This window comes from Vanacampus margaritifer, chromosome 17 (assembly GCF_051991255.1).
Source record: "Vanacampus margaritifer isolate UIUO_Vmar chromosome 17, RoL_Vmar_1.0, whole genome shotgun sequence".
Taxonomy (NCBI): domain Eukaryota; kingdom Metazoa; phylum Chordata; class Actinopteri; order Syngnathiformes; family Syngnathidae; genus Vanacampus; species Vanacampus margaritifer.
In genome coordinates, this window is record NC_135448.1 from 7,785,562 (window position 1) to 7,797,399 (window position 11,838).

The 11,838-nt window shown below is 38.1% G+C and overlaps 1 long non-coding RNA gene across 2 annotated transcripts; it reads right to left on the bottom strand.

Moving 5' to 3' along the window:
* Positions 1-1,710: 1,710 nt before the first annotated feature.
* LOC144037861 (uncharacterized) lies at positions 1,711-9,563 on the bottom strand. Of its 2 annotated transcripts, none has more exons than XR_013289095.1 (4): positions 9,128-9,563; positions 8,977-9,037; positions 8,132-8,198; positions 1,711-1,984 (listed from the first exon to the last, which is right to left on the bottom strand). It is a non-coding gene; the product is annotated as an uncharacterized LOC144037861 (long non-coding RNA). The 2 variants fall into 2 exon arrangements; XR_013289096.1 differs by lacking the exon at positions 1,711-1,984 and adding an exon at positions 4,547-4,675.
* Positions 9,564-11,838: the final 2,275 nt, after the last annotated feature.

Genomic DNA, 11,838 nt, shown 5'->3' on the forward strand with positions numbered 1-11,838 from the left:
CTGCCGGCTATTTGGAATTGCAGGAGAGCGTTATTGGCGGTATTGTGAGGTCGCCAAATATGATCACGTTTTTTTTCTGCTTTCTGCATGTAAGAATATACAATGTGGTTACGAAGCTCAAATGGACCGGAGGCTAAAGGCAAAAGGCTAGTCGGCTCAATGTAGCAATGGAGCTGAACATCAGTGAGCCCAACGACTGCAAATTCCAGCAAAACAACACAAAATCCAACAGTGCTTATTTTTACATCATTATAATGATAACTCCAGTGAAAAATGACATATAAATGACAATCCGAGATGGGCATCACAATTTTGAAATTTGGGATTGGAAGGTATATTTGTCCGTTTTCCCTTTACAGGAGAACATCTTGTCATGATTCCATTATCAGAGCAATTAATCATTAATAGTCACGCATCAAAGATAAGCAAATATTTGGCCCACTTTTCCATTCAGCCTACTTTAAAAGTGCGTTGGTGACTGTTGTCACAATCCTCAGGGCAAACACACACTCGTCCTTTTGGCTTTATTTATACGGTGACAAATACTGTAAACTCTATCACAGTATCAGAAACGTGTATGCAAGTTAATATGCAAGTTAATTGAGGGAAATGCATTTCAATGGATTTGAATGTAGGTGTAAATGGGTGATAGGCGGCATTGGCTCCAGTTCACCCATGACCTTAATGAGGTGAAGTTTCACAACCTTTACTGAGCTACGGTACATATTTCCCATGGAAGCAAATCTCATAGCACACCACTTAGCAAAATGATTCACCGAAAGTGGAAATACAGGTTAATTATGTACCTTTAGTCATCTAGTCGAAGAGCATTTGATAGTTCTGCCTTTTAATTTATGTATTTGCCATAGATAAATTATTATCAAAACAGTTTTTTTGTTGTTTTTTTTGCAGTTAACTGCACTGGAAACGATGGATGATGAAATCACACTAGAGAATGCGTGATGGCTGAGAGAATAAAAACTTGTACAATTTGGAATGATGCTGTGATGAGGGATCATCAATGACTTGGAATGAGCTGAACATGTTAAAGTTTGAATGGTTTGAATCGGTCAAAAAATGTATAAATCAAATAGAGAGAGAGAGAGAATTGTTGCCTTTTATTTTTAAATTAAAAAAAATGGCAGTAGGGATGAACTGAACAGCTTAAGGTTTGCAACGGTTTGACTCAATCCAAAACATTTGGAAATCAAAAGAGAGAAAAATATTTAGGCTTTCATTTTGAAATTTTGAAAAAAATTGGGATAAACTAAACAGTTTAAAGTCGCAATGGTTTGAATGGGCCAAAGGGAGGTAGAATTTAAAAGAGACCCCCATAAAATATATCACATTTCTTTTGGCATTTATTTTGCAATTTTGATAAATTAGGGATACGCTGAACAGTTCAAAGGTGGAACAAAGACATAGAAATTAAAGGAGAAAAAAAATAATTTAATCTTTTTTTTTGTGGGTATTTTAAGCGTGAAAATGTTTCATTTAATTTTTGGTAAGTGAGGACTTTTGGCATTTTGCAAACCATTGCCAAAGTGAATTGAATAAGCTGAACATTTAGAATTTAGAAAGCAAACGTGAATCAGTTTTGTTTTGTTTAACGTTTATTTGGGAAATAGTAGAATTTTTGGTTTGGGGACATATGTAAGGTTGAAAATGGTCCACAATGTGAATTGAATGAGCTGAACATGATGAATTTCAGATGGGAATAAATCTGTGATGTTGAATGTGTCATTAGGAATGAATAGAGAATTTTGGGGTGAAAAAAAAAAATGACATTCTGGGTGAAACGTACATTTTTGGAATGCGAAAAATAGATGCACACTTGTCATGAATTTTTGGAACATGTTGAAGTTGGAATGGTGAGAAACGGTTGAAAAATCTGGAAGGAGTAGAGCCTCAGCCTTCACACAATCACACTCTCATTTTGGATTTTTCTGTACTTCCTCTAGTGCTGTAGTCCAGACCACATCATCTAAAAAATAAAAAATAAAAAAGAGAGCAATGATGATGACATGTCAAATCGGTAAAATTACCGAATGAACAATACTGAGCTCTCCAGAAAAAAGAAAGAAAAAAAAGACCACATCAACTGAGACCAAGACATTATCTATAATAGAAAGTATTGAGATCAAGACAAGACCAAAACAGCACAAGAAACAGAACAAAATGACCTTCTTGCACTGTATGGACTAATATTTACTTCAAGATCTGTCCCGAGAAGCAAGCACAGCGCATCAAATCGCTTCCAACCTCCCGACAGAAAAGAGCAGATAGATGAGTTGACAGCCGAGAAGGATGCAGGGAAAGGGTTAGAATGACATGTGGGGACATGTTTTGAGCGCTGCCTTAACTTGACAGTGCGGGGTTAATTATGGATGGCCCTCTTAGACTTGGCGAGGACTCAACGCTAAGTCGAAGAGACGACTGAAGCCTCGCCTGCCTCCTGGCTATGCTTCTCTTATGTTTTATTACTGCTAAAGGTTACAAGGGGTGGCGGAGTTCCACACTCAGGATTTGAAACAAGCTCACTGACATAAGAAGTTAAAAACTGTTTCAGTTAATATCTTATGTCTTAACACATTGTGTGAGAAATGCATTGTTGTATAGTCTTATTTTCCAAAACTTTTCAGAACAGTCAAAACTTATTTCCTAGTCTGCGTTCTGCAACTATCTTTCATTGGTTGCCGACAGTCTGCAATTAGTCTGACTGGGAGTCAAAATGTCAAACAAGTGAGTATCATTCCAACAGCAAAGACTTTTACAGCCAATGAAAATGACAGGTTGTATCATATGATTGACACTAGGTCGCAGCAGGAAGGCAACGCCTCAGGGGCCCACGCCACACCGCAAGTCAAGGGTCAAGAAAGCTCGAAAAGGTGAGAGTGACCCTTTGGCATGCACATGAGTTTGGAATGAGAACATGTAGTTGCATTACATTTCTAGACAACATTTATTCACAGTCAGACAGGAATCGGGGTTCTAGGCTCACTTGAAGTTCGTTCTCCACAAAAAGAGAAATATAGCAAACTGCTTCTGGTACTTTGTTTCCCCAATAAAAACGTCAATCAATTTTTCTTGCCGCAGCAAACTGGTCGTGGATTGTAATTTGCTTGCGGTTGTCCAGTTGCGTCTACTTCAGCCGTGTCACTGTGTGTGGCTGGCTTAAGTTTTGTACTCAAGTCTATTCTAGGACCTCTGATTTGCTTGGATCAAAGGACTGATGACTCAAACTAAAATGTAGGAAAAAAATCCCAAAAGCCTGTTGGGTATGGATGATTACCATTTCATGTAACTTATAAACGTAAGTCCATGCTTCCGAGTGTTTGGGCCAACGTGCTGGATTTCACTTTCCTTTCTTTGGTCCTTCCTCGGGTCTCCTGACGGCCTCACGACTCTGGCTGGAAGTGTTCGGTTTAGGTGAACGGTATGGGATTTTTTAATAGGTTTTAGGTGAACTAATGAATACACACACACTTGCACGCACATACTCACCCACATACAAAAAAAAGACAAAAAAAGGAGAGCAATGATGATGACATGTCAAATCAGTAAAATTACCGAATGAACAATACTGAGCTCTCCAGCAGAAAAAAATAAAAATAAAAAATATATTTAAAAAATATATATATTAAAAAATAATAATAATAATAATAATAAAAAAAAGTGTTTGGGCCAACGGAGAAGTAGTCCACTGCTCTGTATTGGGGCTGCAACTTATCCCCTGAAATGAACTGTTGTAAGTTCTTGGTCTTACTCTGTACAGTATTGTTATGTTACCGCAATGCTTGACTGTGACAGCAAACTTGGTGGTTTACAGACTGAAGTTTTATTGCATGTAAGTGCATGTCAGAACAATCTGTCATATCCTCACATTATCATATATTGCACACCAACACACTTTAGATCTCCTTTTGTACTGCAATTATCAAGCTGTGGTCCCACTTTGCGGGAATGCGCAATTTCCATGGATAAAAGCTCCATACAATGGAACGCCACCACGGTAATACCCAGTTTGTTTATGTAGACAGTTTTGAGGCAAGTGCAGAGATTGCAGGTTGCAGAAAAAGTACATTGCAGTCATTTCGCCAGATGGTAATTAGATTGTCAACGGGAGTCGTGCGCTGACATTTGAAAGTAGTCATTCTTCTTGTCATTTACTCATTTGACTATTTTCAACGGCACTTTTATGTAGGATAAATGACTCTTGTTGTTCTTCTCTGCGGGTGCAATGACTGATGCAAATGAAGCTGTGGTTGTCAGTACAGATTGAAAATGTTGTAATCGCCAGTCAATTACCAACAGCAAATCGCCACTTTGTCGTCTGAAAAGACACCACGTGAGCCATGTGTGCCTTTTGCCCAAAGTCAAATGGCCGACCCCGATGGGAAATGCGGAAAATAGATGAAAGACGCCGTACATTTTTAATTTTACTTTGGTAGGCTTTTACAGCTTGTGCTAATGACACTAATGATTCACTTCTTGAGAGTTAATCACAGTGATGGACTCTAAACTATCTCAGGTAAATGAAGTATTTCACCTGCAATGTTTGCATTTGGAGAACTGGAGGGCAATTTTTGCTTCGTCATGGGAAATGCAGCCATCTGGTCTCATTCATCACTCCCTCTCTCATCTTGTCACTCCAACACTCCCACCTCGTTTTCTCCTTAATTTGTTTAGATAAAAGAAGAGCAAGAAGTGCGAGCAGGAACAGATTATTGTAATTTAAAATGTAAAAACAAGTATGGAGGAAGAGACCGTAAAAAGAAGATTGAAGAGCTGTACAGTAAATTGAGTGTATTGTGTTTGTGTACTTAAGGAGTTTAATATTAGTCACTAATCTCTGTGTGTATCTGATGTCACATTGTATAGCCTTGCAAAACAATCAGAACTCTTTCTATGGTAACAAAAGTCAGGTTTCCATCCAATTGTTTCAATTTTTGTAAGCGAATTTACTGATAATACGGACATGCCCGTTTCCATTTGTTTTTCTTTTGTGAATATTGAGAGGGGACTCCATTGCTGTAGGTGGCGGTATACACCATAGAGATATGATCCACCAGTAGTTTAAAAGAAGAAGAAAAAGACCAGAAAGCGACTGCGACGTACAATGACGTCGTATGAGTTTGCTTTTGTAATTTTTGACAAACCGTTTCTTTGCTCTTTTCCATCTAAAATAGCTTTAATATTCACTTCTTGAATTAAGATTACGATTTCTGTTGCGTTCCCCCCTCAAACATACCTTACTTTATCGTCCGACATTGCTTTGGGACTACAAACATACTTGTGACGTAATATCTGGTCAAAACGTGCGACGTGTATCCGGTCTTGCCAGCGATTATTTGCAAAACCTGTTTAAATAGCCAAAATTCGCATTTTCCTTTTTTCGATACGCTTCAAAATCCAACCCTCCAAAGCATAAAAACGTTTTTTTTTGCGCATTTTGGGCCCTTTTTCGAATTTCTAGAGTTTCCATTCAGTTTTATTTTCACATTTCTTGAAAATTCGAATAAAAATGGGAGGATGGAAACCCAACTAAAGTCCCCACCGATCAAACATGGACAGGATTTTACTGTTTCCAAAAAGTCCTTGCGATCTCAATGGTTACTTTATTGTTGCTAGAAATAGTGGCAGCATATTTGGGGGCTCGTCTAGGAACTACTTGTTTGGGTGTTTGGGAGTGTCAAGCCAGTTTTCAATAAAAATTAAAGGGCTAAATATTACTGCTATTATATTCTATATTTTTGCGCAACTGGCACATCTTGATTTTCATGGCGTGCAAGCCATATTTAGCATGTCAGGGTATTTGGCAGGCTGTTCTGGGTGTTCAAACAGATCAATGACTTTTTTTTTATACACCCCCGACAATTTGATGGCTGAAAGTAGACTGAACTTCCTCCCGTCGTGACAAAACTATGGCGTGGGGGCAGTTGCATACGGACACGAATCATAGGGTTGGAAGACGGCCTCCAAGTGCCCACTCCACAGCGGTGATTTATGGTCACCAGGGGTGAGGATCGAACCCACAATCTCTCAGATGGGAGACGACTACTCTACCACTGAGCCGTGCCACTCCATCTGTAGCTATCTATCTTTCTTATACATGCCATGGCCAACTTTACATCATCCGTTGATGGAGGTCTGCTTGCAGTTTCTTAAAAACGTACTTGTGCGCTTCGATTTCCTGCATGGACTCCAGTTTCTCAGTTTCTGCTTACACAAAAAAACAAACCTCACTCACTCCAACTTTCAAGTCTCCTAATTAGCTTGAAATAGAAACTAGTACAACCAATAGCAGTGTTGGAGACAGGTTACCCACTTGTTGCATTTTTTCTGCGAAGCTAAAATTGATTTATTCTTTAGGGCTTTTGAACAAATTGCTCATGCTTTACACCGGCCCCGTGAGGTATGCTGACATTACTTCAATCTCACGCTTCAGGAAAACCTCGGGAAGCTAATGCTGTTCATTCAGTATACATTTTGGAAAGGTGAAAAGAGCCATGCCCTGCGATTGGCTTGGTACTAGTCACCTCTCAACCAAAGTCAGATAGGAGAGTCTCCAGCTCACCTTTTTGGAAGGGTACACCCTCAACATCCTGCCAGTTCGTTGCAAGACAGATGTTTATTCATTTTCAACACTATTTGTGGATTATCGTGTCCATTTCAAGTTTATTTTACGTAATATGGATCCTCGCCTTATGGCTACAATGTTCCGCATGGGACGCTAAAATGTCATTTTATATGAAATACAATTTGTTGTCATCAAGAAGAAGAAGCTAATTACAGTAAAATAACACCCAATTTAGCCCTTTTCACACTGCACTTAGCAGGGTACAGCATGCACCATTTTTAATCCGGTAGGCTGCTACATCATCATCATCGTGGCCACCTGGACGGCGGTCACCATCTTTTACTTACTTTTTTCGCTTAGCCGCGCAACGCTTTCACACTGAGCGAGTGCAATGTGAAAAGGGGCTTTAGGATTATTTAGGAAAGGATGGGGACTGGTTTCCAAGGAACAGTATTAAAAAATGCAGAACTAGTGCTAACCCAATTGATCTGATGTTAACATGACATCAGCCACACTAAAGATTATTGGGCTCATGGGGCGGCATGACTCAGTGGTAGAGTGGTCGTCTCGCAACCCTGAGGTTGTGGGTTCAATCCCAGGCTGTGGTGACTATGTCAAAGTATCCTTGAGCAATATACTGAACCACTAGTTCCTCATGATGCTGTGTCATGAATAGTTGAATATAAAGCACAATAAGGACCTTGAAAGGTGGAAATATAAATGAAGTACCATTACCAAAAAAATTCTACTGAGCTTTGGTATTATCTACAATAGCTCAGAAGAAAGAAACTTTTAAACCTCAGTATCACTATTTAAAAAGGAAAATAGAATCAAAATCCAGTTGATAAGACCACCTCTGGAAAGGGGACGTATTGTGGTGGAGCAAGTGTTTGGATTTTTCAAACCAATAGGGTTTAAGTCAGGGTTCGCTAATACTCAGTGAAAGCATTAAAACTGCTCTGTGGATTCAATTGTGGATGATACAAATGTCCTTGTATGACCGCTCAGCAGTCCCATAGCTTAAGTGATTGTTTTCTTGGACTTTTTTTCACCTCTCCTGTTTCAATTTTATTTCTCATAAATGTACGCCCGTTTGATGCCTTCCAGCGTTGATCTAATATTCTCGTCATCGAAAAATAAACTCACAAGTGAAGTTGCTGTGAATGAAAAAGGAAATGAAAAGCTCTGTAGCTACTTTTAAGGGATGTGGACGGAAAATCTTTTTGCTCATGAATGTACATGAGAGCAAAGAAAATATCAAATGAACACAAAAGAGTAAAAATACAGTAAAATACAGTAAGTACATCCCAGAGGAAGGTTAAAAGATTCCCCAAAAGGAAATTAACTTTGAAATCACGTATCATTGAAAGACATGACAAATATTCTTTATCGTGAAATTCCTTGATTGACTCAACGTGGTGTGATTATGATTTTACTAATTTTATGACATGTGAGTCTTTGCATGATTCCAATGTTGACACTTAACAAGATGGAACATGTTCTTTTTTTAAATTTTAAGTAGACAATAGATGACTAAAAAATTGCACTTACTTCAAGTTCCAGGAAAGTGTTGATGTCATGTTCAAAATGCCACCCACCGAGACGTTTAAATAGACGCCTAAGTGAGGAATTGACAGACCAACAAAGAAATGCGTCATTTTGGCTCCAACATAGGCAACATCAGACAGACCATAATGATCTTCATCTTTGACGCTCAAAGCAAAACTCCCCACATGACAACATCATGGATGCCTCATTTAACTTTTGGACGCTGACACAGGCGCTTGTGTTTCATTATTTATGCAAAAAAGTTTTAATGAGCATGTACTTGCAATTACTTTCTTCTTTTTGCTCCACATGGCTGGCGCAAGTAGATCATTTTGGGGCTATTCCATCATCCTGCTTTTTCTCAAAGTAAGTTAAAGTAGACTTCTGCATACTCAAAGTTGTGCAACAGGAATGGGAATTGGGTACAGCATAACCTAGATACAGTAAATAGAGCTGTCCCTTGCACTTGCAATTAATCAGCTTGAGTCTTAACAGTGTTTAACAGTTCGGTTGCTTTACAGCAGTTGTAAACAATAATATATATATATATATATATATATACTGTATATAAACCATTCTTAGTTGTTTACAACTGCTTTAAAGCATTAACCTTTACTTTTATATATTTTTTTATTTTGTGGTATTTTTACAAGTCTTGGAACAAAAAAAAGATACTTGGATGTTTGCATCCTTGTATTTTGAGAAAAGAAAGTCTTTGAGTCCTTTAAATATCCATTTTAAATATAACCTGAAAGGACAATGACAAATTAAAACAATAAGAAAGTGAAATAAGAATTGAATACAATTAAATAATAGCAACTGAAAAAATAATAAGAACAAATACTGACTGTTCCTGTGCATTTTGGCCTCTTGGGGGCATTGTGTTGCCGTGCATCCATGATGTACACACTTCAAGAAATACAGACGAAAGTTGCTATTAAAATAACTCCTTTTTCATACATTGGGAATAATTTGTGCCTTTGCGTAGTGTTATCTCACCTGTGGATGTGTGTTCCCACAGCATTTGTGTGTGGATATTCGTTATTTGAAGGAAAAACATTCCGGAAGTCGATGCTAACTTCCCGTTAGCATTTGAATGGTATCCTCCCTTCGCTTTTAGCATTATCGCTAGGCTAGCAACGTTTTAAAAACAAAGCATGTTTTGTATTTAAATATAGAGTGGATGTAATTCTTAGCGTCATGTGTTAAGTTTTACAGTTAACTCCAACTGGGGTGTAATTAAACAGCTTAAAGGACGCTTAGGGACAACAGAATAACCAGAACAACATACGCTACACACTTGCTAGTTGCTAATGCTACGCAAGTAAAATGATGCATTCAGGGTACTTTCACAGCGTCGGAAACTTCGTTTTTCTTCGATGTTTACGTTTTAAGGTGAAAAATAATCTGCCATTTGGCTGATGTTTGAGGCCAATAATCGGCCGATTATAATCAACAGCCAATTAATCAGTCGGGTTCTAATATATATATATATTTGGCTATGCGGCCTCATCATTTAATTCACCCAATGTGCAGGGTTATACACTACAGTATAAGACTGCATAAGATAAAACCACACGCCAATCAAAAACAATTATGAAGCCATTACTTTAAAAGACATATGCCTTTTTGAATATCACATTTCGTTCAATTTCTTCAAGCCGTTTAAGGACTGGCTGTCTCATGCAGGGGAACCAGCCCGGCGTGTTGCATTGCCATTAATGGAGGCAACATTTCATCACAAGCTACCCAATTACACTCGTCAATCAATGTCAATGTTTGGCTCATGACATTGGCAAACACTATCACTGTTTCTTACATTCTTGAGCTTCACCCAATTTTGCTGATCATATCATTAGCTGGGAAAACTCATTGTAGGGTGTTTAGCATGTTTATTAGCAAGTAGAACTTGCAGACAGAAATAGGCAAATAGCTTGATGTTACTTGGTAATTTCATACTTGGTGGGTGGCCAGGCACTCAAGACACACAACTATTTGTGCACAAACAATAAAATGTCATTTTCAAATTGTTGATTTAAGGCTTTGGATTTGCAATTGAGCATTAGCGTTACAGTAAAGTGTTTGTCACAGTGCCAGAGAGTTATTCACAGTGAACGTGTGGGAGGCTGTGTAAAAATTGAATACCCTCGTGAATCTACAGTATGTATGAATGCCATTGTGTGCCAGCGTGCATGATCAAGAGAGCAAGGCCTGAAATGTGGATGTAACCTCGTGGCCCAGCTGTTTTTATTCCATATTCAGTAGAGTTTAATATTGAGGGACTCTGAGCTGTCAAAACATATCAGGGTGATAACACGCACTGCAGTTATAATGTGCTTGGGTTCCTGCTAAGGTGCATTTTTCAGTGTTAGATAACGTTATTGAAGCTGGATGCTTTGCACATCATAGAGCGTAGGTCTACTCCTATCACACAGTTCCGCAAAAAAAACTGGTTGATTACTTGTTTCTGAAGTCCTGTTTATCTTGTTTAGCTTGTGTCTCGGCGCAGAAATGACATCTGAGGCGTATCAAAAACATTTAATGTACAATTGAAATTCAAATTTCGTCATTTTCCCCCAAATAACACATAGTGTATTTTAACCCTGGAGAACCCACGGGGTCAAATTTGGCCCCTATAAATTCTGCTACTCAAATAACAAAGACCTTTTTTTTTTTTTACAAATTTAACTTCAAAAGTCCAGAGTGCCACTTCTGACCCCTGCATGGGGCCATCTAGTGGATGAATATTGCACTTACATGAGCCAGAGTGGTGGTGACAAGATGGCTAAAATGCAACAAATTAAAAAAAAAATTATATTGTTCAATGTAGCTGTGTATTTGATTGATTATTTTCTTAAATTCTAAATAGTTTACTGACAGTTTTTGTTATTCTGAATTTTCAAAATGATACCCCTAAATCCCAAAGGGTCAAATTTCGCCCTAATCCTAAATTATGGAATAAATTGAAAAAAACATTGAAAAAACATATATTTTGGTGTTCAGTGAGTCATTTAATGTATAATTCATAATTTTCCAAAGAAGAAAAGGGTTCTTGGGTTCTCCAGGGTTAAAGAATATTGAGTGCTAATTAAAAAAAAAAAAAAGCACAGTGCTCTACAACAACCTGACATTAAAGTAGCTTGTTTGGGTTGATATGACAGTGATAATCTGTCACAAAGGAATACCTCAGTTGCACAGCAAATTCTAGCAGACTCAAGTTACTCTAGTGCTTGTCCTCATTAGGGTCATGGTTGAGCTGCAGCCGATCTCAGCCGACTTTGGGTGAAAGGTGGGGCACATCCTGGATTGGTTGTCAGACACTCAAAGGCACTCAGCACATTTTGTACTTGTTTTATGCTAAATATTTACCAAGGACACTGGTACAAAACTTGTTCTTTGCTCATGCACATTTTATTAGTTCCGGGAGGATGATGCTATGTGGGATATTTGGTTAAAGGCAAGCCATATTTATTTATATAGCACATTTCATGCACAAGGTAACTGAATTTGCTTTAAAGTAGAACATTTGAAAGCACTTACAAACAAAAGAACTAAAGACATCGGAAAAACAAGTACAAAAAAAAGGTATCTTACTAAAATTATAAAATTGAAATTATGACAGATTGACGATATCCTGGCTGTTGATGAATGACAGACCATAAAAATTCATTGACGCGCCCACCTTTGGGTTATTGAACAATTTAAAAGCA